Source organism: Mytilus californianus, unplaced genomic scaffold (assembly GCF_021869535.1).
Source record: "Mytilus californianus isolate M0D057914Y unplaced genomic scaffold, xbMytCali1.0.p SCAF_5, whole genome shotgun sequence".
Classification (NCBI taxonomy): Eukaryota; Metazoa; Mollusca; class Bivalvia; order Mytilida; family Mytilidae; genus Mytilus; species Mytilus californianus.
This window is the reverse complement of record NW_026262701.1, coordinates 58,846,688-58,860,879: the sequence shown is the minus strand read 5'-3', so window position 1 is coordinate 58,860,879 and position 14,192 is coordinate 58,846,688. Positions and strand designations below refer to the sequence as shown.

Sequence of the window (14,192 nt, the reverse complement as noted above, 5' to 3'; positions counted from 1 at the left end):
AATACGCATAATCCATCCCGCTTTCACAAACCCTATTATGGAGGTCAGATTCAAATCAAAAGAAATAATTACTTTATAATTGGCGTAGACTAATGTATAATTTGTAGAAATAAGAAGATACTCAAATTTCATGCACATTAGGATTGTTCTTGCATTTGAAAGTGTTTAATATTTTTATAGTCAAGTTGACCTACTGTTAACACAAAAATGTTATGGTAAAGGCGTCTCTTTCCATTACTTTGTTCTGTAACTGTGCTGTTTTGATTTATTTTATAGTTAATCTTTCACTTGAAACAGAAACAATAAAAATGGGGAAATCTCTCATTCTTACATGTACCGTCCATGGAATATCAACAATCGACACAGATGTGACGAGACAATTTTTTAAAGGAAACAGCGGAGTTCTCCTCTGCTACAACGGATACATAAAACAAACCAGGAAATACGAAGAAATTCTGTCCGAGGGAAATACATTTAGTTTGAAGATTAATAATGTTACCGAGTCAGACGTGAATAGTATATACCAATGTCGATATAAATTTTCTACTGTAGAGCAGTTGATAGGAATAAATGAAAGGAATTTTGAGTGTAAGTATGACTTTTTTAAAATAAAACACCAGTATGGTACACTCGCGTTAGATTTAATAGAATTTTGTTTTTTTCCCAACGAAAGAAACTCGCGCAATATTTTATTCTTTCCTGAACTCCAATCAGTTTCGTATTTAACAACTACTTCTATTTACTAGCCCCCTGAAGAATTGAATTGCTTCCCTAAGTAATTGATATCGATATACTTATCCTCAGGTATTGCAATATATGTATAATACTGTGGATTCATTTATTTTCGTGGGTATCAATTTTCGTGCATTGAGGAAAATTTGCATTTTCGTGGATATTTGTTTACGTGGTTGTGCCAATCTGTGCATACAAAGTCTATAGAAAATTTGTAATTCGTTGAACATTTGAATTCGTGGTTCACCTTTACCCATGAAACCTAACGAAAATTAGTATCGAACGATTATAATATCCACAGTAATGATACTGGACAGCTAATTAAGCGCTTTTCTGCTGAATTGCATATTCGGTCATGCTTTTGAATATGTACTCTTATAATGCTTATGTTGCATCTCTCTATATATCTGTCCTAATTTTTAATTAATTACAGATGAACCAACTGAAAATACAACGCTAGTTGAAATCAGCAAATACAACAATAACAGTTTTAAAATTCAGATTAATTTTACAAAGATTTTTCCGGTACCTAAATGCTCAGCTCACACGAAGGTTAGCATAAAGTCAAATATATAAAAATACCGATAGTAAGATTTAAAATATGAAAGTCTGATGGAAAAAAAAAATGTAAATAAAAATTGGTAAGATGATAATTTCGTCTAGGGCCCATTATCATATCACGAGAATATCGTACCAAACAGGAGAAGTGATGTCATGGGGCTGTTTTTTTTGGCCTTGTAATTTGCCTGAAAATAATATTAAAAAAAGAGTTATAACGTTATTTGTAAAATTTTAACCTGTTTTAACACTTAAGTAGGTTTTTACACAATTTTCTTAAATTTTAGAACTTTTAAAAGGATATATGACCCAATTTGAATTCCACTTATTATCGATTTTTTTTACTATTACCAACAATACTCATGGACAGGACCTTGGTACCCTTTCGGGGAACTTGAGTTCATCTCGGTTAGTTTACTCTTTAGTTTCATGTGTTGGGTTTTGTTATTTGTTCGTTTTTTCCCTATTGCCATTGTGATGTCTGTTTTTTTACCAATGTTATATTTTTGTCCGTTTGTATGTTTTGAACATTTTTTTTATTGTAAAGTCAGTGAAGCGACGTCATAGGGGCAATTTACTTAATTGTAACATAAAATAGGCTTAATTCAGGAACTATTTAACTACATAATAGTATAGAGCACAAGCATCATCTAAAATTATTTTTTTATGCAAGTAGATAAACTTCTTGTATAAGTATTCTTCTTGACAAAGGCTGTGTCTATATTATTTCTAACATATGTGGGTCAAATGGTCATGATTGTTGGAAAATCAAGTACTGTGTTTACTGTACTTTCAATGTAGAGAAACTATCTGAAATAAAAAAAAATGTAACGTTTTATTTAATTTCTTATTTTCAAAATTTTACTTTAGGAACTTGAGAAAATTGAATACAATTCATTTCACGGCCAAGGGCGGCATCATACCATCAATTTTCTTTCCGTGTTGCGTTATACATTTTTGCCCATACATTTATTTGCAGTGCATTGTTTGTTACAGAACTGAATATGATAATAACGATTTGTCAGATTATTTACCACTAATCGTGTGAGGTATACAATATTTGATATAGAATAAGGAGATGTGGTATGATTGCCAATGAAACAACTATCCAACAGAGTTCAGATCGAGTGGATTTAACCAACTGTAGGTACGGCGTTCAATAATGAGCAAATCCCATACCGTATAGTCAGTTATAAAAAGCCCCGACATGAAAAATGTGAAACAGTTTAAAAAAAGAAAGAAAGGCGGCCTGGTTTAAATACGACAAAACAATAAACGAAAAACAAACATGACAGAACGACAGACAGCAACCAACGACAACCACTGAATTACAGGCTCATGACTTGAGAAAGTCACATATAGAATCAGGCGAGGTAAAATATGTTTGTGAGCGCTCAAACCTCCCCAATTAACTGGGGCAGTGGTGTAAGAGCACAACACTTTGCAGAATCTTTTAATCAATATAAATTGAATACATAGAACGTTTAATTAATCGTTAAGAGATTTCCTTTACAGAACATTACATAAACATACAACAATGGATGATAGTTTATATATGCTATACATTATGACACCACACAGATTATGATATATTCGTTGTTACATTTTTACAGACCTGGAAATTGAATTTCAAAAATACAAGTATCGTTGAAGAAAGAATTTTCTACAAAGTATCGTTAATGTTGATGCATGATGTTGAAGAACAATGTAATACAGAATTAGAAATTCATTGTACCGTTGGCAGATTCACACACTATGACAAAACAATTCCATTCATGCAATGCTCGAGTAAGTACATGCATAATGTATGTTTTATAATTGAATGATTCTCGAATATTTTAAATCCCTATTGACTCCAAGTATTAAATCAATTGTTTCAAGATAAAAAAGTGTTTTAAGTTGATGAAAAGATTCTGTAAAAAAGAAAGTTAAATCGAACTAAGTTTTCGAGTTTTTCTTATATTAAAACGTTGACTTTTAAACCTCAAAATCGCGATTTTTGTGAAAGTTTAGCTTTTATTATAATAATGGTAATAAATCCATATTTGAAATTTTAGATAGAAATAGGGACCACATTTGCCTTATCGGACTTGCATGTACTCCTTCAAATTAATGAGCGATGGAGCAGAGTGACAACTTAGTCGGTACTGCTACTGTTAGATGATAAGTTCCGAGAGTACAACGAGCTCAGTAGCCATTTCTTTGGTATTGGCATGATTCAGATGATATATTGTCTATACATTTTTATTTTATAAATTCAATTCATCATATATAATCTAAGATTACAACTCCCTTAAACAAAGTTGAACTTGGACGTTTTTAGCTCTCATTTTAGACCCTTTGTTTTGCTCTCTCGAACATTTTAGTTTGTACGTTGGTATCGAGGGTACAGAAACAGATGATGTACTCATCCTTGTTATTCATTTTTGATACCACTGAGTCGGGTCAGCTGTCGATGGACTATTACTCCCTAATGATGATAGTTTTTTGCGTGAACCCCCTGAGGGGTTCACGCTTATATATTGGCGAGCTTTGGATGTGTCTATGGGCCACTCGATATCTCTCGGCCGGAAGTCGGAATAAAATTCTCGGAATGTCTCGAAGTTTTCGATCATTTATACAGGTAGTTATCTACGTCTTTGATACGGTCCCTCTATGGCTAGGCTACCACGTGACATTAACAATCAAAGTAAATTGGAAAGTAAAACAATAAAGACTAAGTTGCAGTCAAAAAATCATTTAACTATTAGAACTTATTTGCCTTTTCACAAAACATAATAATGTGTTTTTAATAATGTAAATGATTATCAAATATCAAGTATAATGATAACGCAATTATATAATCCATACTTTGAGACGGTCCCTCATCTCGTTGTGTGTGTTGTATTTAATAAACCTGGGAATAGTTTATTGACATAAAATGACCCAGAATAAACTGATTATTTCTGAACGTTTAACATTTGAGATTTAGTATTTCAATCATAGCATGAGAAAATGTCGGAAAGCATGAAGAAAATTAGGAAAACGATATTTCTGTAAAAATATTTTTCTAAGGTCGGATACGCAGTGATCGGAGAGCAGAAAGATAATCAATCAAAAGGATTTTTCTGTAAAAAAAATATCTAATTTCATTAATAAATACTACCAGACTAAGAGAATATTCATTGTTAAGGTTAAACTGAGACTGAATTTATTCCTAATAATTATAGAATATAATCAAAATTGTAATTGTATACGTGAATTATGTCTTACATGTTTGATCAGACATTACACTTATGAAAATTATTTGTAACATATGAGCACCAATGAGCAGGGATGCGTACTCAAAGTTAGTTAAATATCTAAAACTTAAAAGGTCGTGAATGAAAAAAATACTTGCGTGGTTTCAATTCACAAGGATTTTAAATCATTGCATCTCACAAAAAACGTAATTAATGTTTACAATAATCATAACGAAATTAATTACTATCATAATGTCAATTATTGTTTATTGTTTTAGTAGGGATTTATAAGTCACTGCTTATATTTTGTATAGCAATATATTCATAATCTTTAAAAAAAGATTCATTTGATAAATAAAATGTCCATCCGTAAATACTTGACATTTGTGTTTATTGATATTATATTCCAGCTATTTTCGGAAAAAAGTTCACAAACAGGAATGTATGTTTATTATAAAATTTCATTTTGTTTTCTTTTTTTTTCTTTTATTAATTCAACTTTATAGCATCTTAATAGTTGTACTATGATACGGTATTGAAAATTGTATTCATTGTGTTGAACAGCTATACTAAACGTCTTGATTCATTCACATTATACACCCTCTTCATACGCACACTATCGGTTTTTCCGTTCACAAAAATTCCGGATAAAATGTCAATGAATCCGGAGTCAAAACACTTAATTCAACTATAAGATTAATATATGTGATGACGCAAATGCGTATTCTTATCCAGAGAATCAGTGCATATGCTTTCTATTTACTATTTCTTGCGCAAAAATACCACGTTCAGACATAAATGTTAATTTCACTCGCGAATGCGAATTTAGCTTTTCTGATCAAAATTCATGACGCGGTAGTAAGAGCTTGACATGTGATTTTCAAGCACGATCATCATTGCTAAAAAACGGTATTCTGACCTCTAGCTGTTTCTCTTTTGCTTTCTTTTTTGAGTAATTGTCATAAATTTTGACATTTTCGAAATGCCAAGGATTTTCTACCTGAGGAATAGATTACTTAACTTCGTACTAATATGTTTGGCTTTTTTTTACACATTTTTCATTCGAGCATCACTGATGATTCTTTGAAGACTTAACTCGCGTCTGGCGTACAACATGTTAATCCTGGTATCTTTTCATATCTTCATGTCTTTTTATATAAATTGGTTCTTTTGAGAGTATGTTTATGTATTCATAAAACTTCTGAAAATAAGATATTCTTCAAAACCAAGTTTCTCTGTAGAATATTTGGATTGATTTAAGAAAATCAGGATATGATCCTTAAAATTTAAGATGTTTTATGAGACCAAAATAAGTCTCTATATAAGAGGTCCAAATGAAGCTGGTGTGTTACTCTCAAGAAATATATACGAAACATTCTTTAAAGTTGCATGCCACAGGGTTTCACTTCACATGGAAAATTTATCTATACAATATCTACCATGAGTACAGACAAATTCAATAACGAGTTCATAATATGAAGGAAACTCAATAAAAAGATATGATAGATAAAATAAATGCATCCAGATTATAAAGCTAACTGAGTGCTTAAATTTATATTGTAATTGGTTTTTGCAATTTGCATTATACATCCGGTTTGTACAAACTGGGATTTGCAATAGGTTTATGAAAAATATGATGTACAATCCCAAGTAACAAATGAAATAGTCGATCTTTAAAATGTATATTCAAACAGTAGCTGTATATATACACATTTCTATTCACAACTATCCAACATTACTTTCAACTGAGATGTGTAAGAATGTACACACTATTACATAGTTTTGATAAAGGTTGTTTAACTTCATCATTATCTTCTTCTTTTCACAGTCAATTATTTCAATTCAAATGGAAACAAAAATTCAGCAACAATCTTTTGGTGACCAGTCAGCGATCTTAGGTTCACGTATTGCTTTCCTTTTTTTAAAAAAAGCAACTTGTTTTTTCTCAAAACGTTTTGGGCTTTAGGGCAACTCCAAGCTTGTCATATTGTATAGATTAGAGGCCTGTCTATTGATTATGGCTGTTTATATACCTATATGGAGTTATTTTCTTTCAGAACGATAGGTCATTCTTTTGAAGAATCAACCCGGACCTACGGTCGGTCTTTCATTTGAACAATCCTGACACCTCGCTGTGTGTTATACGACAAGGAAGACCTTAAAATATGCATTATCTATAACATAATAACCATTTAAATTATTCATGGTTAATTGTTTCAGATTAGTTGCTGTCCCTTTGACGTATACCCACATCACTTTTTAATCATGATGAAAAAGGACATATGTTTTGAATTTTTGTACGAGCTGATGATTGTGATTTAAAAAGATTCAGAAGTGAAGTTTTGATTTTATGCAGTGAACATGGTGAAGTCTGACTACTATAAAAATAAGGAGATGAGGTATGATTGCCAATGAGACAACTATCCACCAAAGTTCAAATAAAGTGGATGTAAGCAATTATAGGCAACCGTACGGCCTTCAACAATGAGAAAAACCCATACCGTATAGTCGGCTATAAAAGGCCCCGACATGAAAAATATGAAACAATTCAACTGACAAAATTAACGGCCTGATTTATAACAAAACAATTAACGAAAAAAAAAACCCAGACATGAACCAACGACAACCACTGCTCCTGACTTGCATTGGGGCAGGCACATAAAGAATTTGGCGGGGTTAAACATGTTTGTATGCGCTCAACCCTCCCATAACCTAGGGCAGTGGTGTAACAGCACAACACACAACATAAAAACAAACTATGAAAATCGGTTGAAAAAGGCTTAACTCATCAGATTGACACAAAGAAGAATAACATTAAACATAAACACAGCCCGAACGTGGCAGGGTATTTATCCATCCCTAAAAAAAAAGACACTTAGTACAGATCTGAGAGTACTCACAGTTACTGACAGCTGATTCAAAGCCAATAAGAACTAAAAAAAATCATGTATCTAAGACTAAAATATCAATCAGTACACATCCAACATCCAATGGATTTAGTAAAGACGTAAAGAGAAAAACATGACCTTGTGCAATGCCAAAAATAAAGGTATCGACAGACTGTAGTACCGTTAAAGTGCATATGTGTATAACAAAACTATTTAGTATGAGTTTAATTTACTGATAACAAAATCAATATTTATATCGATAAAAACAATATTCAAAGATCTAATTACAGTGTTGAATTGGTAACCTTTTAGCATAAGTTTATTTAAAAGATTGAGTTTGATAAGTTTACCCGGATCGTATATAAATTTCCGTGGCTCGGTAAACAACATCACCTTAAAATTTAGGATGTGCTATATATTCCGTCTGAAATAAGTTTTTTACAGGTACAGCCAAACTTGCAAACCAAATCTTTGTATCTATGGAAGAATTTAGTAAACCTTTTAAGTAATTTGTGGTAACGAAATCCCTGACTTAACAATTTACCAGTAATATGATAGATTACGCTCATTTAAATCCAAAACGTCACTACAGACCCGGGCATAACGAACGAGTTGGGATATATAAACACCGTAAGATGGTGCCAGAGGAAGATCACCGTAAAAAAAAATGAAAATTAACAATAGGGAAAGAAAAATCATCCCTTTTATCGTAAATTTTTGTGTAGAGTTTCTGGTGTATAACTGAAATATCTAAATCTAGGAAAGGACACTTATTACTGTTAATATTTGATTTATTTAAAGTAAGTTGCTGTGGGTAAATGTCGGCAGTATATTCAGAGAATTCTTGATTATTTAACGAAAAAATATCATCAAGATAACGGTAGGTGTTGTTGAATTTATCAATTAAATGGTATTTAGACGGGTCTTTACTGAGTTTGGCCATACACTGTGATTCATAACAGTACACGAACAAGTCTGATATTAAAGGGGCACAATTGGTGCCCATAGGAATACATACAATTTGTCGATAAACTTCATTGCCGAAACGTACATAAATGTTGTCAAGGCAAAAAATTATGGCTGTAATCATCTCATCACAGCTCCAGTAAGTATATCTAGCATATTTACCTTTCTCGTTTGAGAAAAAGGCTTTATATGAGTTGCAGCAAATGAATTTGCAACTAGATTTATCGAACGACCATTAATTTAAATCGGAAAACTTTTGTTTGATAAGATTGTGTGGAAGTGTAATGTAAAGAGCGGAAAAGACAAAACAACTGTCAACCGAATCAAAAGGACCACCAAAAGCACGTAATTTATCGAAAACATCCAAAGAATTTTTTAGGCGACAATCATTAAAGTTATGTTTTTTTAAAAGTCTCTCTCCAGACCAAAAGAACCCATGGTACAGAATGGTAATGAACTTTTCGGGTTATTTCTGCGTTTCCAGACTAGCGTGTTTATACTGACTTTTCGTGGTTTTTTTACGTTCGAGTATCTGTATCCCAATTCTTCTTAATAAGGGTAACTGTTATTACTCTATACTTATTCATAAATGTTATGTTTTGTTTGTTTGTTTGTAAATTAGTATACACATTTGCATGAGTAGGCCCAACCTCTTTTCAATGAACTTCACAAATCAAATACCATACATTAAAATATGGACCCTGTTGGTTAAAACTAAGTGTTTAAGTAAATACTTGAGGATTTTTAGTATGTTCTGTCTGTTTATAGACGACTGTGCAAACAAAGAAACTTTTCCTCATCTTGAAATAATGTTATCTATTACTATTTTGCGGTATAATATCAGTTTTCTACGATTTTGATGGCAACGAACTATCAATGATGCGGCATCGAACTATACGTGTTTACTTTAACATCTGTACAGGATTAAACGTTACTTTTCTGCATTAATATATATTTATCTATGTGTAAACTGGGCCGACGAACTCATAACTGAGTATTATAGTCCGAATTATGGGAAGTTATCCGGTCCGTCGGCACATTTTATGCATACAAAATATTAAGAAAAAAGCAGTTTGGTCCTTCAAATTCCAGTTAGTAGAAAATTATATTTAAAAGAACAATTTCCTTAAATATATCACAAAAGCAGGTTTACGTTTCACTACGTATTACAAGGGTTCAGTACGTTTCTAATTCGGTTCACTACGGTTGAAGTAATTTTTCGCACGTTTTCCTACGGTTTTGCACGTTTATTCTACGCAGTATCACGTGTCACTACGCTGTGATCATTGACCTATGAAACGGCGTCATTAATTAATAAAATTCAGAAAAGACAGAGATGCAGAGAGCGAGCAAAGTAACTCCTGAAAATCACGAGACTTCAACAGAGGTACACTTTATTAATATTTATACATCTTTCATTTCAATTAGATTATTTTGTTCCTATTTTTTGGTCTAAAAATTTTGATTTTTTTGTACTCCAAAAGCAAGATTTTTTTGTTTTGGGTTTTTTTCAGATAACATTTTTGTTGAGTGGATACATGAATCAAAGCTTTGGTGGGATCTTGTCTTTCCCTTTTATGTTAATTGCTCTTTTGAAATGTTTTACGTTGCACATTGTCGTTTAAATTTCAATTTCCCTCCTACCGGTATTTGATTTATCTTTTTAGTGTGTTTCAAACCAGACCGTTCTGATGAGGACCAGAGGCAGATGAAGGGGTCGTGGAGGGCGTTATAGAGGCCACAAAATTAGTCCGTCGCCTGATAATGAAGTAACTACAAAAATGTAATACAAGTGATACAGTTATTTTATCCTTCCTTGAAACTCCCAACATAACCCCTGTTCTGGTACCTAATTCCTACATCGATGATACACAGTTGATCAACGTTGTTTATATGGTTATGTAAATTTTTCAAAGGGAGTCTCTGTTCAACAATCTGCATTGGATGTTCCCATGGGTAGGTTCTGTAATCCACCAAGTAATGTTGGGTACCTACCTGCCTGGCAGCACCAATACCAGCTAACTGGACAGGAAGTCGCATTTTTAGCAAAACCGGTTTCAAGCTCAAGCCGACATTGAACCTGTAAGAGCACATGCAGCTCCTCCGGTTACATGCACACAAGATAATACAGCATCAAGTATTGCAGTGTAATAATGCGATCGGATTCAATGAACGTCGATTCACCCTCATCATCACTTTTCTCTTTATAAACTTATTCGTTGCAGAAACCGTAGAGCTGTAATAATGCCTAGAATAACGTAATGAAACCTAGTAATGCGTACCATGAAGCGTAATATACCGTACAAAAACATAATGAAACGTGGCAGATACGTACTAAAACGTAATAACACCTAGTGATTAGAATCAAATACGTTTTAGTACGTATCAGGTACGTTTCTAATACGTATTTCTACGTTCCTTCTACGTTTTACTACGCTTGTCTACGTTCCTACTACGTTTGTCTACGTTCCTACTACGTTTGTATTTTAAGTCACGTTTGTATTGTGCAGTTCAATACAAACGGGACCGATCACGTATCACTCCACGCATAGCTACGTATATAGCCGTTTTAAGTACGGATATACGATTCGCTATGTATATTGCCGTTTCGCTACGTTTTGAAAACGTAGCAAAACGGGATAGCCGAAACGTGACAGCGTGACTGAAGCTTTACTGTGCGTCAAGAAGTAGTGTGGCAATATTTATATTGTTTGGCTCTTATTGTTACCAACCTTCAATTTTAATAAGAAGCAGTGCAAAATTTTGAAAGCTGAAGATTATGGAAGCATTAAAAGAGGTTTTGATATGTATGCATTTTTAATGTGTTATATTTCAAAGGTCATCAATGACAATAGACCATTTGCCAATTACAGTTTGATTCAGGGTTTAATGCTAAAACTATATTTCCCTTATAATAATTGTTTCCCTAATATAGGACATACTGCTATCCTATCCATTGAAAATCAGTTGAAAGAATGTGTATTACGTACATCATTTACTCGTAATGTGTAAATGCTTCAAGCTGTGTAATTGATTCTAAGGAAATGTTATTGAAAATACAAAGCACTTACAATTCGGTAATTTATTATAGTATAAAATCAAAATGGAAAAATGATATTCTTTTTTTTTCATTGACATTGCACAGGCAGATTACCAGTATGTCCATATTAAGGGAAGCAATTCTAATAAAAAAAAACATTATTTCAGAGCTAATTCTGGAATTGACAAATGACCGATTCTTTTCAATCATTTTACAAAACTTTCTTTGTAGAGCCCCTCTCCCCTCAAATATTTGTATAGATTTTATCTAAATTACATGTCAAATATCCGATCTGACATTTAATCTGTATGGTACATTAAACTATCTTATTAAATGAGGAAAAGGTATCAAGAATAATTTCGGACCCAGGGTTGAAGCCCCCTTTTTTTCTCAAATTTGTAAAAGTTAAAAACAAGTTGTCGAAAATGATATTTTTCTGGAACCCCCTTTCAAAATTGTCTAGATCCACAACTGAAGGATGTGTGTGTCTGTGCAACGGTGTTTTTTCGTAAGACGAGGGATGATCATGGAGTGCATTTTGAAATTGTTATTAATTTTCACAGCTGACTATGTTCACTCCAATCTATAATAGTTCTGGGATCTTCCTTGTACTTGATACTTAGAACTATAGGCAGGAACCAGTCTATCCTCTGCTACACATTGCTTATATATTTAATGTCATTTCAAATATTGTTTTCATATATTTTGCTAGAGTTGTATCTCGAACATGAATCGACTAATAAATTTGATTATTTTTGGTGATGATACAACTTGGAGTTTCTTCTCTAGATGCTGATCCTGAGATTTATTCGGAGGAAACTACCACTGTTTTACAGGTAACCATCCCCACGGATCGAAGTCCGTGATTATACTGATACTGATTGATTGATTGTTGGTTGGTTGCCTAACTTCCTGTGGCAAATATTTCATGCGTGTTCAGGACGATACTGTTATATACCACTAACAACTAAATTTGGTATATTTGATTGAAGAAACATAATAATGAATATGTATTTTTTCAAGATGAGACATATTGTTTTGTCCGTTTTTCGTCTATTCGTCCGTCCGTCACAAAGTTTGTGCTCGCAACTCCTCAAAGACCTATTTGTGGATTTCAAAGAAATTTTAAAGGATGGTTACCCATAATGTGTAGCTATGCATTAAGGTTTAAAGTTTTCAAAACGGTCACCATTGTCATGGAAACTTGATTGCGAAAAATGCAAAACTTTTTACACAGCCGCTGACCCAACATATAAACTGTATGTATAGCCATAACTATGGATATCTTCATGTGTTAATGACATTTATAAGGTCTTAATTATGGATTGACAATGGAAACCAAAAATTACTTGGGGTGAATTCTAATAGATACGTTCTTCTCAAAAACAAACTCTAATTTCAGTTTATTTTTAGGTAATGATACAACTAGGAGTGTTTAGATGATACTCTTGAGATAGGTTCGGGGTGAACTATCACAGGTTTGCAGGAAACAATTTCCACAGATCAAAGTCCTACAGGACGTGAAATTTCTGTTTACGATGCCGATGCAAATAAACATGTGCCTGCTGCAGATTGGAATGAATTACTTACCCTAAATACAATGTAGTTGAATACATTGCGCTGCCACAATTAGTCCAAAGTTAAATTGAAGGTCTACAGTTTTAAAGCTAAATAAAATACTCAAAAATTGAAATGATATATATTGTTTTTTCAGGTCCCCAAAATCCAAGAAATCGTGTTGAGGCGCAATGTAAAAACAGTTATAATTTTGAATGTCAGTAATAAAAATACACTTAATATTTTTTATTCACCTGTGATTCGGATGTTAAATTTGTCAGATGAGTTCATTTATATATTTCATTTTTTTTTGTCGTGTTATCTCGGCTGTCTTTTTCTTTGTGTTACTAAAGAATCAGTGCGTACGAATAAACGTCCAGTGATATTTTATATATTATTTTACAGGCACAATTCCTACGACTATTAAACTGACTCTAATATGTCTAAGTGGAGTGATATTTATAGTATTCCTGATTGTGCTTTTGTATAAGAAACGACGAAAACAGAAACCACGTAAGTATGTAAATGATCAGGGTTTTCCAAATTGATAAAATCTGAGCCGGTAATATGAAAGTCTTCTTTGGTATATCATCTCCAAATCATTTTTCTTTACTTCATGCACATATGCTTTAATTTTGTTTTTAACATAGTCACTTCAGTTGATTAACCAAATTAAAATACTTATTTTTATCCAAATAGATCTTATGGTCTGTACAACCATATCGTCTATATTTACTCTGAAATGATTGGCTATTTATAGTTGAAAAAAATAGCATTAATATCACATCTTCGTATTGACGAAACGTTTGATTAAATCAATGGATCCAATTCAGTTTTGTTTATATTGTTTTTTATTTGTTTTTGGATAAAAATATCATTTGATAAATTTAGTAAGTTATTAAAAGCGTATATATGCTTACAGTTATACATTTCATATCGTAGAAGGGAATGAAAAGAAGGCCTAGTAAATCACAAATACATTTTTTCTTGGATTCGAAACATTTTTGTATAATTGATATATTTATTTGTAAACTTGAATTAAACATGATAAATTATTCTACATGGATATATTAGAAGAAACAGATGAACAGACAAGACAAACTCTACCCATTAACCCAGCTGAAGAAACATCTTTTTAACATGCATGAATCACATTGCCGATAACGCAAGTCTTCTAGATGAAGAAGGTGCTTGATACCGTCACAGAGGAGGCACATATATAGTAGAAAA

At 32.5% G+C, this 14,192-nt stretch overlaps 1 long non-coding RNA gene across 1 annotated transcript; it reads left to right on the top strand.

The window, feature by feature from the left end:
• Nucleotides 1-1,171: 1,171 nt before the first annotated feature.
• Nucleotides 1,172-13,451, top strand: LOC127702984 (uncharacterized). The gene is made up of 3 exons (XR_007982615.1): nucleotides 1,172-1,284; nucleotides 2,904-3,078; nucleotides 13,368-13,451. It is a non-coding gene; the product is annotated as an uncharacterized LOC127702984 (long non-coding RNA).
• The last annotated feature ends 741 nt before the right edge of the window (nucleotides 13,452-14,192 follow it).